The sequence below is a fragment of the Crinia signifera genome, chromosome 11, assembly GCF_055691185.1.
Source record: "Crinia signifera chromosome 11, ASM5569118v1, whole genome shotgun sequence".
In the NCBI taxonomy this organism is placed as follows: Eukaryota; Metazoa; Chordata; class Amphibia; order Anura; family Myobatrachidae; genus Crinia; species Crinia signifera.
In genome coordinates, this window is record NC_139227.1 from 27,346,554 (window position 1) to 27,360,981 (window position 14,428).

A 14,428-nucleotide genomic window follows, 5' to 3' on the forward strand; every position below is an offset into this window, starting at 1 on the left:
AACAAATTCTGCATGTTGTGGAGAATGAGCGATAGGCCACGTGCAAGCTGCCATTATTGTATCCTTCATGTCCTAGTTTTTTGACTAGAGGACAAAGGAGAGCTGGATTCTCTGATAGAGACTGCTGATCTCCATGGAGAGATGGACGGCAGTACACATAGGCAGTTCACAGAGGACAATGTTCTGTTTTTGTTCTCTGGTTAAAAAAATAATAATGATGGAATGAAGATTAGACAGGTGTCACATTGGGGAGTGTGGCCCAACAGACCTGAACTTTGGAAGAGGACAATTCGTGGTTGCCTGAAGAAGACAGACCCTCTTGTAGATAGATGCATCTCTCTCTCTCTCTCTCTCTCTCTCTCTTTAATCTGGCAGGGCTGGATTAGGATCTCCGGGGGGCCCTGGACAACAAAGTTATCAATATAAGTGATATAATGGTGGTCATAAAAATAAAGTATAATTTATCAGTCAGCATTGTGATTGTGTTCAATTCCTTAAGAAAAAAGATACAATATAGTAATTTTATGAAAACCAAAATGCAAATCACACAAAATGTACCCTAATGTTCCAAATATCTTGCATAATCTGCATATCTGCAGCACAGCAGCCGGACACAGTGCTATGAATGTTTGTATACAAGGATTCAGTATTGAATCCCGGCGGTCGGGATCCCGGCGTTCAGAATCCCGACGCCGGAATCCCGACAGCCGAAATGCCGACAAGGGGGGGACGTGGATCGCCCCCCCTTGCGGGCCCGGTGCCTCGCTACGCTCGGCACGCTATTTTATTCTCCATCCAGGGGTGTCGTGGACACCCCAGGAGGGAGAAAGTGTCGGCATTTCGGCGGTCGGGATTCCGGCGTCGGGATTCTGAACGCCGGGATCCCGACCGCCGGGATCTTAACTGCATCCCGTATACAATATAGTATATAATATATTTAGTAATAATAATAACTGAAGTTTGTTTTAACAAAAAACATTAGTAGATAGGTACTAGGTCGGGACACCCGGTACCTGAATGCTGCAGCCACTGCCTGCACCACAGGGGGTAGTGGTAGGGAGGCCCGGCGCCAAACAGCTCAAAGCCCGCTGTCAGCCAGTCACACTGTTGGTGCCTCTGAGGAAGGCGCTGAGACTGAGTGAAATGGCGCCGCCTCACTCTCAGCTCCTGGACATCACAGAAATCCCAGCGGCCACGGCGGTGACTGTGAAATCCCGCGAGAGGCTGACCGTGACTTCAGACTTCAGCAGGGAAATCGGCGATACAACTGAATCATGCTGTGCTCTGGTTTCAGTACCAGTGTTTTGCGCAAATCAGCTGGAGAGTGTGGGGGCCACTAGTGTGTGGGGGCCTCAGGACGACCGCCCCTGTCACCCCTCCCTGGATCCGCCCGTGCTCTGTTGCGAGCAACATAAGGGTGCGAGTGGGTGAGAGGGACCACACATCTCACACACCACACTGGGGCGGAGGAGGGGTCACTAGCCAAACATCTTTTTCAGGTGTTTGCAAGGGCTACCTAAACCAAAAACCTGAAATCTTCACAATCCAACACACGTGTCTTTCCTTGTAAATGCGAGGTGGAGACAGGGGCGGATTAAGGTCTGTGGAGTCAACGCTGTGGTCCCTGCAGCGTATGGGAAGTCAGCGGCGGGGTCCCTGCAGAAGATGGGAACTAGTAGCGGTATTGGCTACTAGTTCCCATCCGCCGCAGGGACCCCGGCTCTGGTTTCCCATCCGCGGCAGGGACCCTGGAGCTGACCACCCAGACCGCTGTATGGACCCCCTGCCTGCCTGCGCTGCCCGACCCTGCTGCCCAAGCACGGGGCGACAGGAGCCCCACACCAGCAGCAGTGCCAGTGTGGGGGTCCCGGGGCGACCACCTCTGTCGCCCCATGCTTAATCCACCACTGGGCGAAGAGTACACCTATATCTTTGAGTACCTGTCACAAGTGGCAACTCTCCTCCAGCCTGCCAGAGAGGCACAGTTTGTGAGATGAGCGCTGAATTGGCACCTCCACAGATCTGGGGTTAGGTGTGTACTTTATACAGCAGCTGCTGTGTGTACTCAAAGACAAGTGACACAGCTGGAAAGAGCCTGTGAAAAACAAAGGAAATGACAAAGTGTTTTGTTAAAGCGTGGAAAGAGGATAAAACTGAGAGATGAAAGGGCACAGCTTCCGCAGGGCAGGGGTGCTGCACACAGCGGCCGTCCGAGCGTTTAGCAAACCCAGCTCCAAAAAAGTACAAAAGACCTTCAGTGCGAGCTAATGAGGCGCATCTAATTATATTTAAGAAAGTACAGCAAGACTTTACTAAGGAATCTGGCCCTCCCCAAACCTCTGCTGCTGTAGAGTCAGCATTCCATATCTCTGTATCCTGGGGATGGGGGAGGGGGGCGGAGGGCCCCCGGTGCCTTACTTTCCCATCGCTGCGAAATCTAAAAATGATATTAATTCTTTTTCTAAATATATACAATGCATTTTCCTTAAATCTTCTCACAACAGTCCGTCACGTGTCCCTAATTAGTTTTCTTTTTTTTTTACACAAAGTTCTCTGCCTGCCTCACACTCCTCTGCCCGAATCTGTTACAGGATCGGTTTCTGCACCTCACTTTACTTAAAAGTCTAGCTTTTGCCTGAAAACAGTGAGCCAGCCCTGAGGCGGCCATATTTTTGGGCAGAGTTACTATAAGAAATAGTGAGATTGAGGCATGAGGCACCAGATGTCACTGATCCGAATGAGTGCATAGACGGCTCTTAGAAATATTCATATAGTTTAACCAAGGCATGTCCAAACTGTGGCCCTCCAGCTGTTGTGAAACTACACATCCCAGCATGCCTTGCCGTCGTTTTAGCAATCCCTAATAGCAAAACTGTGGCAAGGCATGATGGGACTTGTAGTTTCACAACAGCTGGAGGGCCATCATTTGGACATGTCTGATTTAACCCCTCCTTATCTTATGCCCTGCCTTCGTAATGGAGATACTAATCTTATCAGATGTCCAGCACCTGTTTTGCAGTCCACGAGGACACTTGTCCCGACCAGGCCACTGACACGGTCCAGAGGGTAATGTCTTAAGAGAGCAGTGGCAGCCCAACGAGTAGCCTCTGCATGTGTTTCTAATTTCCCTGCTACAAGCTGGTCCTACTGGTTATATGAGCATTGGCAGAGGGCCCTGCTTGGCATATTGCCTGTCTCTGTGTCTTTGTCCCAGAAACTCACTGCATACCTTTTCTCCCTCAAATGAGAAAAACAGCTTTACAGAACAGTACATTTTGCAGGCCCTGCTCTGTGTGCCCCGTGCATCTTGTATCCTGTAAGTACCGCAACCCCCCCCCTTTCCACTAACACACCCAAGCAATATAGCAGTGAAAAGGCTGCCCACAGCTGAGGGCGAGCGAAACACAAAAGCAGTGGAAATTAAAACAAATTGGCCCATTAAGAACTTCATGTTGCTATAAATACTGAACAACTAAACTGAACTGAGGGACAGTGGCATGGGAAAATTCTCCCTGGAAACTTGCTTGTGTCAAACAAGATACTTGTATCCAGCAAGCCTGGGAAGAGAGGAGAGAAGGAAGACAGGGGAGGGGTCTGAGCATCAAAGCCTGGAGACTTTAGGACATGAAAACCCTGCAGATTCCACAGATGCTTTCAGGTACTTAGATAGTAAGCTCTTGGGGACAGTGAATTGTGAGCTGGCCGATATGAGCCCTATACGCACTTGCCGCTATGCTCTCTGAGAGATATCGTCAGTGTTTTTCCTCAGAACTACCCAGAGCCAGATTAAGGTCTAAATGGGCCTGGAGCTGAAAATTATCAAGGGCCTATTATGCGCAATAATAGGGGTTGTGGCCAGCACTTAATAATGTAGGGGGCGTGACCAGTGACCTGGTTGGGTGGTCTGCTCATGGGTCTCTATTTGTGTAAATACTTTCAACTAATTATATATGCCTGGAAAAAGCAGGAGGCTGGCATAGGAAAAATGCAGGGAGATATATTGGCGGGTGCCCTCCAAAGGTGCACATGCAGGATACCGATGTCCTAAAATCCCAAGATACTTGCGGGGTGAGGCGGCACTCCAGTCATAAAAAGAATACTGAAAGACAAAACTTGATAGACAACATTTCAGCACCTTTTATGTGGTCATCTAAGTTTACCACACCATATACCGGGATGCAGTCCGGCATGGTGGTCGGAATCCCAGCGGTCAAAATCCCAATGCCAGAATCCCGACCACTGCAATGCACTTTGTCCCTTTATGGGTGTCCCCCGCAAGGAGGAGCGATCCACAGCCCCCCTTGTCGCCATTGCGGAGGTCGGGATTCCGGCGTCGGTATTTTGACCTCCGGGATTCCGACCACCATCATATCATACCGGACCCCATATACCCCTTATACAAATCATGCAACAAAAGAGTAACCCCTTTATATTGTACTTGCCTCTTAGACATTATGCCACATGGAATGAGCCAAAATTCACGTTATGCCACACAGATTAAGGCAAAATTTTGCCACATGGATTGAGCCAAAATACACACTATACCAAACAGATTAAGCAATAATGCACAATATGCTTCATAAACGGGCATTGCGCGCCAAAGGTGCGCATTAAAAATTACACCATAATGCCCATTACATGTTAAGCCACACACCATAATGTCCATTAAGTATTATGCCAAACACCTTAATGCCTATTAAAAATTATGCTACATAAGTGCTGCTTACCTATATGCTCATTGCCAGGGGTTACATGCTCATTGCCATGTGGGATTGCATGCTCATTGCCAAGGGGGAATACATGCTTGCGGTAACTGGGGGACAGCCGCCGCTGGGCAGAAATGACAGCCATTGACAGCCAGGCAGAGAGCAGGGGGCTGCCCCGCTGTATTCAGAGCAATGCAGGTCCCGGCTATTTGAAATAATACCCCTTTCACACCAGAAAATGCAGGGATTTACCCGGGCTGGCCCCTATTACACCAGCCTAGTTCCTGCATTTTCTGGTGTGAGGAGAGAAAACTACCCCCCCCCCCCCCCCCCCTTTAAACTTTAGGGGTAGTTAACCAGCATTATCTTCGGAACCAACTGACCCATTTACATGTGGGCTTCGAATGATTTTCAAATGATTTTGGTCCTGTGAAACTGGGCCATTTGATTCCAGAGAAATCTGTCCTCAAACAACATGAACAGCCATGAAATTACATTTCAAACATGAAAAAATCGGTTTACCCGCAATATCTCTAGAACCAATGAACCCATATGGACCAACCTGGTATCAGATTGAGTTAGACTGAGATCAACCTCGAGCTTCTGTGATGCCGTTGGAACCAGGTGGGGGTCGGAATTAGCAGGTCTCATGTTATCCTATGGGGAAAACGTTCCAGCTTTGCCTGGCGGTATCTCCGGTTCCCGGGGGGGCTAGCAACGCGGGGCCATGCTTGTTGGAAAGCCCTGACCCTCAGCTATAAAATGGGCCTATTTAGAGAGTGGGCCTGGAGCTGTAGCTCCATCAGCCCCATTGTTAATCCGGCTCTGGAACTACCGGGCAAGCGATACTCAGTGTACATTGTATCGTACAGTGAGGTGATTGGGACCCGCTGGACATGCTGGTTGTTAGCTATCTTGTCAAAATGGACCTGCATGTACAGCAGACAGGGAGGGGGGTTAACAATGTGCAGGAGTGCATTCCTTGACGATATTAAAGTCAGGCTTGCCTACCCTCCCGGAATTGCCACGAGGTTCCTGAAAATCGTGTTCCTCTCCTGCACCCCCAAGATCCCCCCCCCCGGGAAGATGGGCAATCCTCCCGCATTGGCCACGAAGCGCCCGCAAACCCCCCCCCTTCCGTGCTGCACTAAATACCAGTTTCTGTGGTCTGCCGTGAGGGGCGTGGCTAAAATTGCATAATTTCATAGTAATAGCCACTCCCCCAATCCACAGACCCGCGAATTGCGTTTTTTACCTGCCATGGGGGTGGGGCTTGATTATGTCTGCCTCTCCCCACCCCCCTGACATAGGGGATTATTCTGGTTCACTCTTTCTGACAAATTCCTTCTTAGATGGACAAAACCAGGGGCGAAATGTAATAGGGTGTGATTTTTGGACATGTGCGATTTTGGGTCAAAAACGGACGAAATCGCACATTTTCCGAAAATCGCACATTTAATAGGTTGAAAATCGCGGTAAAAAATCGCACTTTTTACCGCGAAATCGCACTTTTAGAAGTGCGATTTTTAGTCACATTTCAATTCGCATCCAGATGTTTTCCCATTATAAAGTATACAACTCGCAAATGTAATAGGGTGTGATTTTTGGTAAATGTTACCAAAAATCGCAAAAAAAATAGACCAGGTTCTGACAGGCGAATTTGACAGAACCATGCACAGATCATTGAGATCTGTGCATGGTCCTGTTAATAAAAATGTGTAAAAGTGTTTTTATAAAAAAACGGCGTAGGGTCCCCCCTCCTAAGTATAACCAGCCCCGGGCTCATTGAGCCGGACCTGGTTCCAAAAATATGGGGGGACAAAAAGCATAGGGGTCCCCCGTATTTCTGAAACCAGCCCCGGACTCTTGGACCGGTCCTGGTTCCAAAAATACGGGGGACAAAAAATCTGGGGGTCCCCCGTATTTTGAAACCAGCACCGGGCTCCAACAGCCCACGGTGTCATGCCACAGCCGAGGGACACTTTTTATACAAGGTCCCCCGGCCAAAACATGAGCACCGTGGCTGGTCAGCCTTGGACGGGGTACCTGGAGGAGTGGGGACCCCCCCCCAATAAAGGGGTCCCCCCCCCCCCAGGCTTCACCCGTCCAGGGCTGAAGCCCGGGGCTGTCACCGGCGTCCGTGGCCAGTGGACGCCGGCCTGATAGGGTTAAATCCATCATACGTTACATTGCTTTATACCGGAGAACTACAAGTGCCAGCAGACCTCCCCCGCATGCTGGGACTTGGAGAACCACAAGTCCCAGCATGCGGGGCATTAATGGGCCCGCTGGGACTTGTAGTCCACCTGTAAAAAGAATGTTTATAAAAAACACACACACAGAGAAGTAAAAGTTTATTACACACACACACCTCACTTTTACACCAGCGTTACTTACCATTCCTGGATCCAGCGCTGGTCTGGCTGCTTCACAGCCAGCTCCCCCCGCACTGACAGGCAGCGGGGAGAACCGGCTTTCTCCGTTGCCTCTAACAGCTTCTGTAGCGCTGTCCGAGTGCTACAAAGGCTGAGAGCGCGATTGGCTGAGCTATGCGTCTCCATGGAGACGCATAGCTCAGCCAATCAGGACTGAGCTATGCGTCTCCATGGAGACGTATCGGCCAATCGCGCTCTCAGCCTCTGTAGCGCTGGAACAGCGCTACAGAAGCTGTTAGAGGCAACGGAGAAAGCCGGTTCTCCCCGCTGCCTGTCAGTGCGGGGGGAGCCGGCTGTGAAGCAGCCAGACCAGCGCTGGATCCAGGAATGGTAAGTAACGCTGGTGTAAAAGTGAGGTGTGTGTGTGTAATAAACTTTTACTTCTCTGTGTGTGTGTTTTTTATAAACATTCTTTTTACAGGTGGACTACAAGTCCCAGCGGGCCCATTGATGCCCCGCATGCTGGGACTTGTGGTTCTCCAAGTCCCAGCATGCGGGGGAGGTCTGCTGGCACTTGTAGTTCTCCGGTATAAAGCAATGTAACGTATGATGGATTTAACCCTATCAGGCCGGCGTCCACTGGCCACGGACGCCGGTGACAGCCCCGGGCTTCAGCCCTGGACGGGTGAAGCCTGGGGGGGGGGGGACCCCTTTATTGGGGGGGTCCCCACTCCTCCAGGTACCCCGTCCAAGGCTGACCAGCCACGGTGCTCATGTTTTGGCCGGGGGACCTTGTATAAAAAGTGTCCCCTGGCTGTGGCATGACACCGCGGGCTGTTGGAGCCCGGTGCTGGTTTCAAAATACGGGGGACCCCCAGATTTTTTGTCCCCCGTATTTTTGGAACCAGGACCGGTCCAAGAGTCCGGGGCTGGTTTCAGAAATACGGGGGACCCCTATGCTTTTTGTCCCCCCGTATTTTTGGAACCAGGTCCGGCTCAATGAGCCCGGGGCTGGTTATGCTTAGGAGGGGGGACCACACGCCGTTTTTTTTTTTACTTTTTTTTTTTTTGCACAAAATCGCATTTATGAAAATGCGCACATTTTCATGACTAAAAATCGCCCAAATCGCGGCAAATCGCATTTTTTGCCGCTAATTCGCATCTCATTACATATGCGAATTCGCGGCAAAAAACGCGATTTTTAAAGGTGCGATTTCTGGCGAGTTTGGAACTCGTCCAAAAATCACACCCCATTACATTTCGCCCCAGGTGCACTGCAGGTGGGGCAGATGTTACTTGTGCAGAGAAAATTAGATTTGGGTGGGGTTTTACTTCAAAGTGAGATCTATATTGCAGTGTAAAAATAAAGCAGTCAGTATTTACCCTGCACAGAAACAAAATAACTCACCCAAATCTAACTCTCTTTGCACATTTTACATCTGCCCCCCTGGTTTTGACCATCTAAGAAGGATTTTGTCAGAAAGGGTGAACTAGAATAAGGCCCATACTACTATCAGGTCTCCTCTCCGGGCCCGGTAATAAAGGATGTGTGGCCTATGGGAGGGGCATGGCTACACACCTGTTACAAAAAAAGAGCCAGATGTATCAAGCTTCAAAAAGTGATAAAATGGAAAGTGATAAATAACCAGCCAATCAGCTCCTACCAGTCATGTTACAGGGCAGGCTGGGTTTGAAAAGTAACAGGTAGTAGCTGATTGGCTGTTTGTTTATCACTCTCCACTTGATCACTTTTTTCTTTTTTTTTTTTATATCAGTTTGTTCTTACTTCACATCCATGTTGGCATAGAGGAAGAATATAATAGTGTGCCAAGCGTAGCAAGGCGCCGAGCCCAAAGCTATGGATATGCGCTACACTAATTGGGGGTCCATGTTGCCAGTTGTCGACATTGACACCCAAAAATTGTGAAAAATCCATGTCTACGTTTTGCATGTTGGTATTTTCACCCTGTCGACATTTTGACTCTGTTGAACTTTCCCATATCGATCCTTATGACCCTGTTGACCTATTGCATGTCTACTTTTTCGGGTAGACCTACTGGCTGTCTACACTGTCTACCTAATAATCCACACCCGTAAGACTTACGTGGAGTGGTGAATACGGGCAGCTCTGTCCCTGCGCTGTTATGTGGAGTGGTGAATACGGGCAGCTCTGTCACTGCGCTGTTATGTGGAGTGGTGAATACGGGAAGCTCTGTCACTGCGCTGTTATGTGGAGTGGTGAATACGGGCAGCTCTGTCACTGCGCTGTTATGTGGAGTGGTGAATACGGGCAGCTCTGTCACTGCGCTGTTATGTGGAGTGGTGAATACGGGAAGCTCTGTCACTGCGCTGTTATGTGGAGTGGTGAATACGGGCAGCTCTGTCACTGCGCTGTTATGTGGAGAGGTGAATACGGGCAGCTCTGTCACTGCGCTGTTATGTGGAGTGGTGAATACGGGCAGCTCTGTCACTGCGCTGTTATGTGGAGTGGTGAATACGGGCAGCTCTGTCGCTACGCTGTTATGTGGAGTGGTGAATACGGGCAGCTCTGTCACTGCGCTGTTATGTGGAGTGGTGAATACGGGCAGCTCTGTCACTGCGCTGTTATGTGGAGTGGTGAATACGGGCAGCTCTGTCACTGTGCTGTTATGTGGAGTGGTGAATACGGGCAGCTCTGTCACTGCGCTGTTATGTGGAGTGGTGAATACGGGCAGCTCTGTCACTGCGCTGTTATGTGGAGTGGTGAATACGGGCAGCTCTGTCACTGCGCTGTTATGTGGAGTGGTGAATACGGGCAGCTCTGTCCCTGCGCTGTTATGTGGAGTGGTGAATACGGGCAGCTCTGTCACTGCGCTGTTATGTGGAGTGGTGAATACGGGCAGCTCTGTCACTGCGCTGTTATGTGGAGTGGTGAATACGGGCAGCTCTGTCACTGCGCTGTTATGTGGAGTGGTGAATACGGGCAGCTCTGTCACTGCGCTGTTATGTGGAGTGGTGAATACGGGCACCTCTGTCACTGCGCTGTTATGTGGAGTGGTGAATACGGGCAGCTCTGTCACTGCGCTGTTATGTGGAGTGGTGAATACGGGCAGCTCTGTCACTGCGCTGTTATGTGGAGTGGTGAATACGGGCAGCTCTGTCACTGCGCTGTTATGTGGAGTGGTGAATACGGGCAGCTCTGTCACTGCGCTGTTATGTGGAGTGGTGAATACGGGCAGCTCTGTCACTGCGCTGTTATGTGGAGTGGTGAATACGGGCAGCTCTGTCACTGCGCTGTTATGTGGAGTGGTGAATACGGGCAGCTCTGTCACTGCGCTGTTATGTGGAGTGGTGAATACGGGCAGCTTTGTCACTGCGCTGTTATGTGGAGTGGTGAATACGGGCAGCTCTGTCACTGCGCTGTTATGTGGAGTGGTGAATACGGGCACCTCTGTCACTGCGCTGTTATGTGGAGTGGTGAATACGGGCAGCTCTGTCACTGCGCTGTTATGTGGAGTGGTGAATACGGGCAGCTCTGTCACTGCGCTGTTATGTGGAGTGGTGAATACGGGCAGCTTTGTCACTGCGCTGTTATGTGGAGTGGTGAATACGGGCAGCTCTGTCACTGCGCTGTTATGTGGAGTGGTGAATACGGGCAGCTCTGTCACTGCGCTGTTATGTGGAGTTATTGATTGTAAACAAGATCTTTCTAGCATATAAACAGGAATACAAAGGCAACGGGTGTTCCGGGGGTTGCAAATGTCCCCTACATCCCTGTGTCGCTGCCTTGGCCACATATTAATAACAAACGGCAAAGTATGGCCCTTATTCTGATCGGTGCGGCCAGAGCCGATTATGCGGCCAGGACCGTGCGTGCGAAACCCCGCCTTCCATACGGATCGCCAACTCCGTCCGTATGCGGTAAGAAGCTGGCCGAACGGACCGCACGTGTATTTTTCACGGAATACGCCTCCTCCATCTCAGGGAACCTCCCCCATCATTCGATGGTCGCAGACCATCGAATGCAGGACCGAGTGCTCCACCAGCTCCCGCAACCTCAGACCACACGGACATTTCTCCGTGCAAAAGCAGGGATCTGGGCGGGCAGCTGACATCCGGCGATGTCATATGTCCGCCCCCTACACGTGCGTCACGGCCGCATTACCATACGTACGCCCAGCGTTTTCATGGGAACTCCCATGAAACGCGGGGCGTACGCATATGGTAATGAGCCCAAATAGCCCTTCACGCCCCTCTCCACCCCCTGTTCGGAGTGTTCACATATCATACGGGATTTGGCCGTACACCCCGCTCGCACATGCGCAGACACAAAACATCGGCGGGGCGAACGCACGCGGATATTACCGCACCGATCAGAATAAGGGCCTATGTGTGCATTGTGGGTAAATGGATCTGCTTGTCCATAAAGAACAGTATGGGGGGGGGACCCAGTTCCCGCTTTAGGAAGTGGTCCCTACAGGAGGTGTCTGCTTCTCCTGCACCTGTTACAGGTCTCTTCTCTCATACGGCCCAGCTCAGCTGCATTTATGTCTGAAATGAATCATGAGACGACGGCTTTATTACCGGTCTGACTTTTATGTGGTTTCACGCCTTTATTACCGTGTGCCTAAAATTGCAGTTTCCTGTAAGACTGGAAAAAGTGAAATTGGAAGGTGATAAACATAAAAATAGGAAATATAGGATGAAGCCATACATGGTAAGATAAAACAGGTTGGGGAACATTTACTAAGATAGGAGCAGGGCTGTCATCAGGTATTTTGGGGCCCGGGACTCATTTCCAGCCCCCCCTCACTTGACTTATCGTAACCCGGCTCCTGCTTCCCCATCTCCTCTTCCACTGAGCTGCAGCCCGGAGGTCCCGGAACACAGGCTTCTTCAACTCAGGATGCCGGCGGCCAATTAAAATGTAGCACCGGCTGGTGAGCCAATCAGAGCTCACATACCAGCAGCCGCTCAGATTGGCTGCCGGTATGCAAGCACTGATTGGCTCAAAAGCTGGTGCTACATTTTAATTGGCCGCCAGCGCTCTGGATTGAATAAGCCTGTGCTCCGGGACTTGCTTTGTTCAGCGCACTGAGTGCAGTGCAGAGGAGGCAGTCGGGGGGGGGGGGCTTCCAGAGGCCGAGGACCGGGACAGCTGTACCCACAGCACCCCCTATTGGCGGCCCTGGATAGGAGTATTTCACATGGGATGCTGCTATGGGTAACCAATCAGATTCTATCTATTATCTTCTAGAAGGTGCTAAATAAATAAGAAGTCGATTCTGATTGGTTGTACAGCGGGGTACAATTGAGGGTGTGGCCAAACTATATATGCCTGTGTTGGAGCTATCCACCAATCAGAGCTGACAGCCATTCATTGTATGGAAGTATATGCAGTGATGGTGGAGGACCTCAGCAGAGGTAAGTTGTGATTTTGGGCCTAATTAAGACCTGGTTGCTGCTGTGGTACATATTGGAGGCCAGCGATCAGGTATATGCTCAGCATGGCTGGCTGTAAGTAACTGGATCGGTGAATAGCTGCAAGTCCAGTCATAAGCTGCTCACCATTATACCAGTGTGTGTGTGGTCAGTGTGTAACCCAGGACTTACTCAGCGGCTGCTATAGAAACCGGCTGATCGGGGCCGGAGCTGACATCACATGACTTCCCATCAAACACCTGGGCACGCCAGCGTTTTCCCTGACACGCCCAGAAAATGGCCCGTTACCACCCCCCAAAGGCCAGCTTCCTGCCAACGGCCAGCGTTTAAAATAGAAGCACGATTTTATCGCAGGCTGGCCTCGCGCACGCAAACTACGGGTCGTACACATGCGCAATCTATCGCTAATCACCTGGCCTGACAATTCGCAACTGTGCAATCAGGTCTGAATTAGGCCCTTTGTTTTCATTGGATCCCATGAATGGGTGTGTAGGGCCCCAGTACATTGCTTTGTCGGTGGTCTCTGAGAGAGCCTCAAAATATCTGCAAAACATGCCAGCGCCGCTCACAGACACTGTTCCATTAGTGATAATAAATACAAATACGGCCGAGTCCATTCGCTGAAGTTTAGTTAAAGAACAGTCGCATTTTTAGTGGATATTTTGAGGATCTCTCACAGCTACATTGGCACTCAAAGGGTTAAGAAGGCCCTGCACATGAAAAGTGTCATTGAAAAGTGTCATTTTGTATCTGTCATGAATGGATAAGTCATCTCGGAGAGGAGACTCTAAGCAGCTGTTTCTGGGGGCTGGACTTGCCATCATTAAGCCCCTCCCCCATTAAGTCCCACCCCCATTCTGGTAACTGCCACGATTCACAGCTCTTAGGGGAGGGAGGTGGTACTAAATGACGCGATTTGCATAATTTTAGCCCCGTCCTCTCTCCGAAGACCCGCGAATGCTGGCATTTGACCGGCAGAGGCAGGGGGTGCGGGGGCTAATGCAGGGGAGGGGGGGGGCGGAGTTTTAATTGTGGGAGTCTTGCACACCTTTCCGGGAGGCCAGGAGGGGGACCCGATTTTTGGGGACACTCCCGAGCCATTCCGTGATTGTCGGTAAATATGGGATAAGTACAATTTCTGAAACATAGAAACTGCATAACAAAAATGGGGATTGTTAATGTGCAATACGGATAATACATACTAAGAAGAGATATGGAAAAAACACACAGTAGCGGAGATTTATTAGTACACAGTAAAATAAATAACGGCATCTTAGAGAGAAATCTTAACAATACAACCCCCACTTCTACCCATCAGTCATAGGGGTGAAGTATGAGATTCAGAATAATAACAAGCTTGGTGCAACTAACTGATATTAGCTTCACTTGTTCAAGGTAGATCAAAGCTAATTCTACTGGTTGCTACGGGTAACCATATTTGTGCGACTGTCCCCAAATGATGAAATGAGCCTGTATATTTTGCAGCAGAGGTCACATTGTGGACAAGAAGCCAATGAGAGCACTGACACTACAAAGTTCTAAACCTCTAATTGTACTGACTTTCCAAGCTAACTTGCACTGAGCTGTGGCTCTCAGTTACACGTATCACATCTCTTGTGTTGCAGACTTTTCGGTGCTTTGCAGCTAACAGCTTTGACAGCATTACACTTATTAGTGTAAGTCTTTTATTTCTTCCCTCACAGGACTTACTTGTTATTTTCTTCCCCCAGCGCACTGTAATTAACTTTGACATAAGCACATGGATTAAATATGCGGACTGGTGACAGAGGGCGGTTCCCTGCCTTTTTTCTGCGTCCATATGGAGAATGTAACAAAATAATGTGCAAACTTCAAAAAAAACAACAACTGAAAGGCTGCTGAGTAGTGGCCTCATTAGTGACAGAGCGGCTTGTTTTACTGCCGAGT

At 49.9% G+C, this 14,428-nt stretch overlaps 1 protein-coding gene across 2 annotated transcripts in view; it reads left to right on the top strand.

Annotated features, from left to right (window-relative positions):
* The window catches only part of ZFHX3 (zinc finger homeobox 3), a 692,957-nt gene that overhangs the window by 531,844 nt on the left and 146,685 nt on the right, over window positions 1-14,428 (top strand). The gene's annotated exons all lie outside the window — the stretch shown is intronic.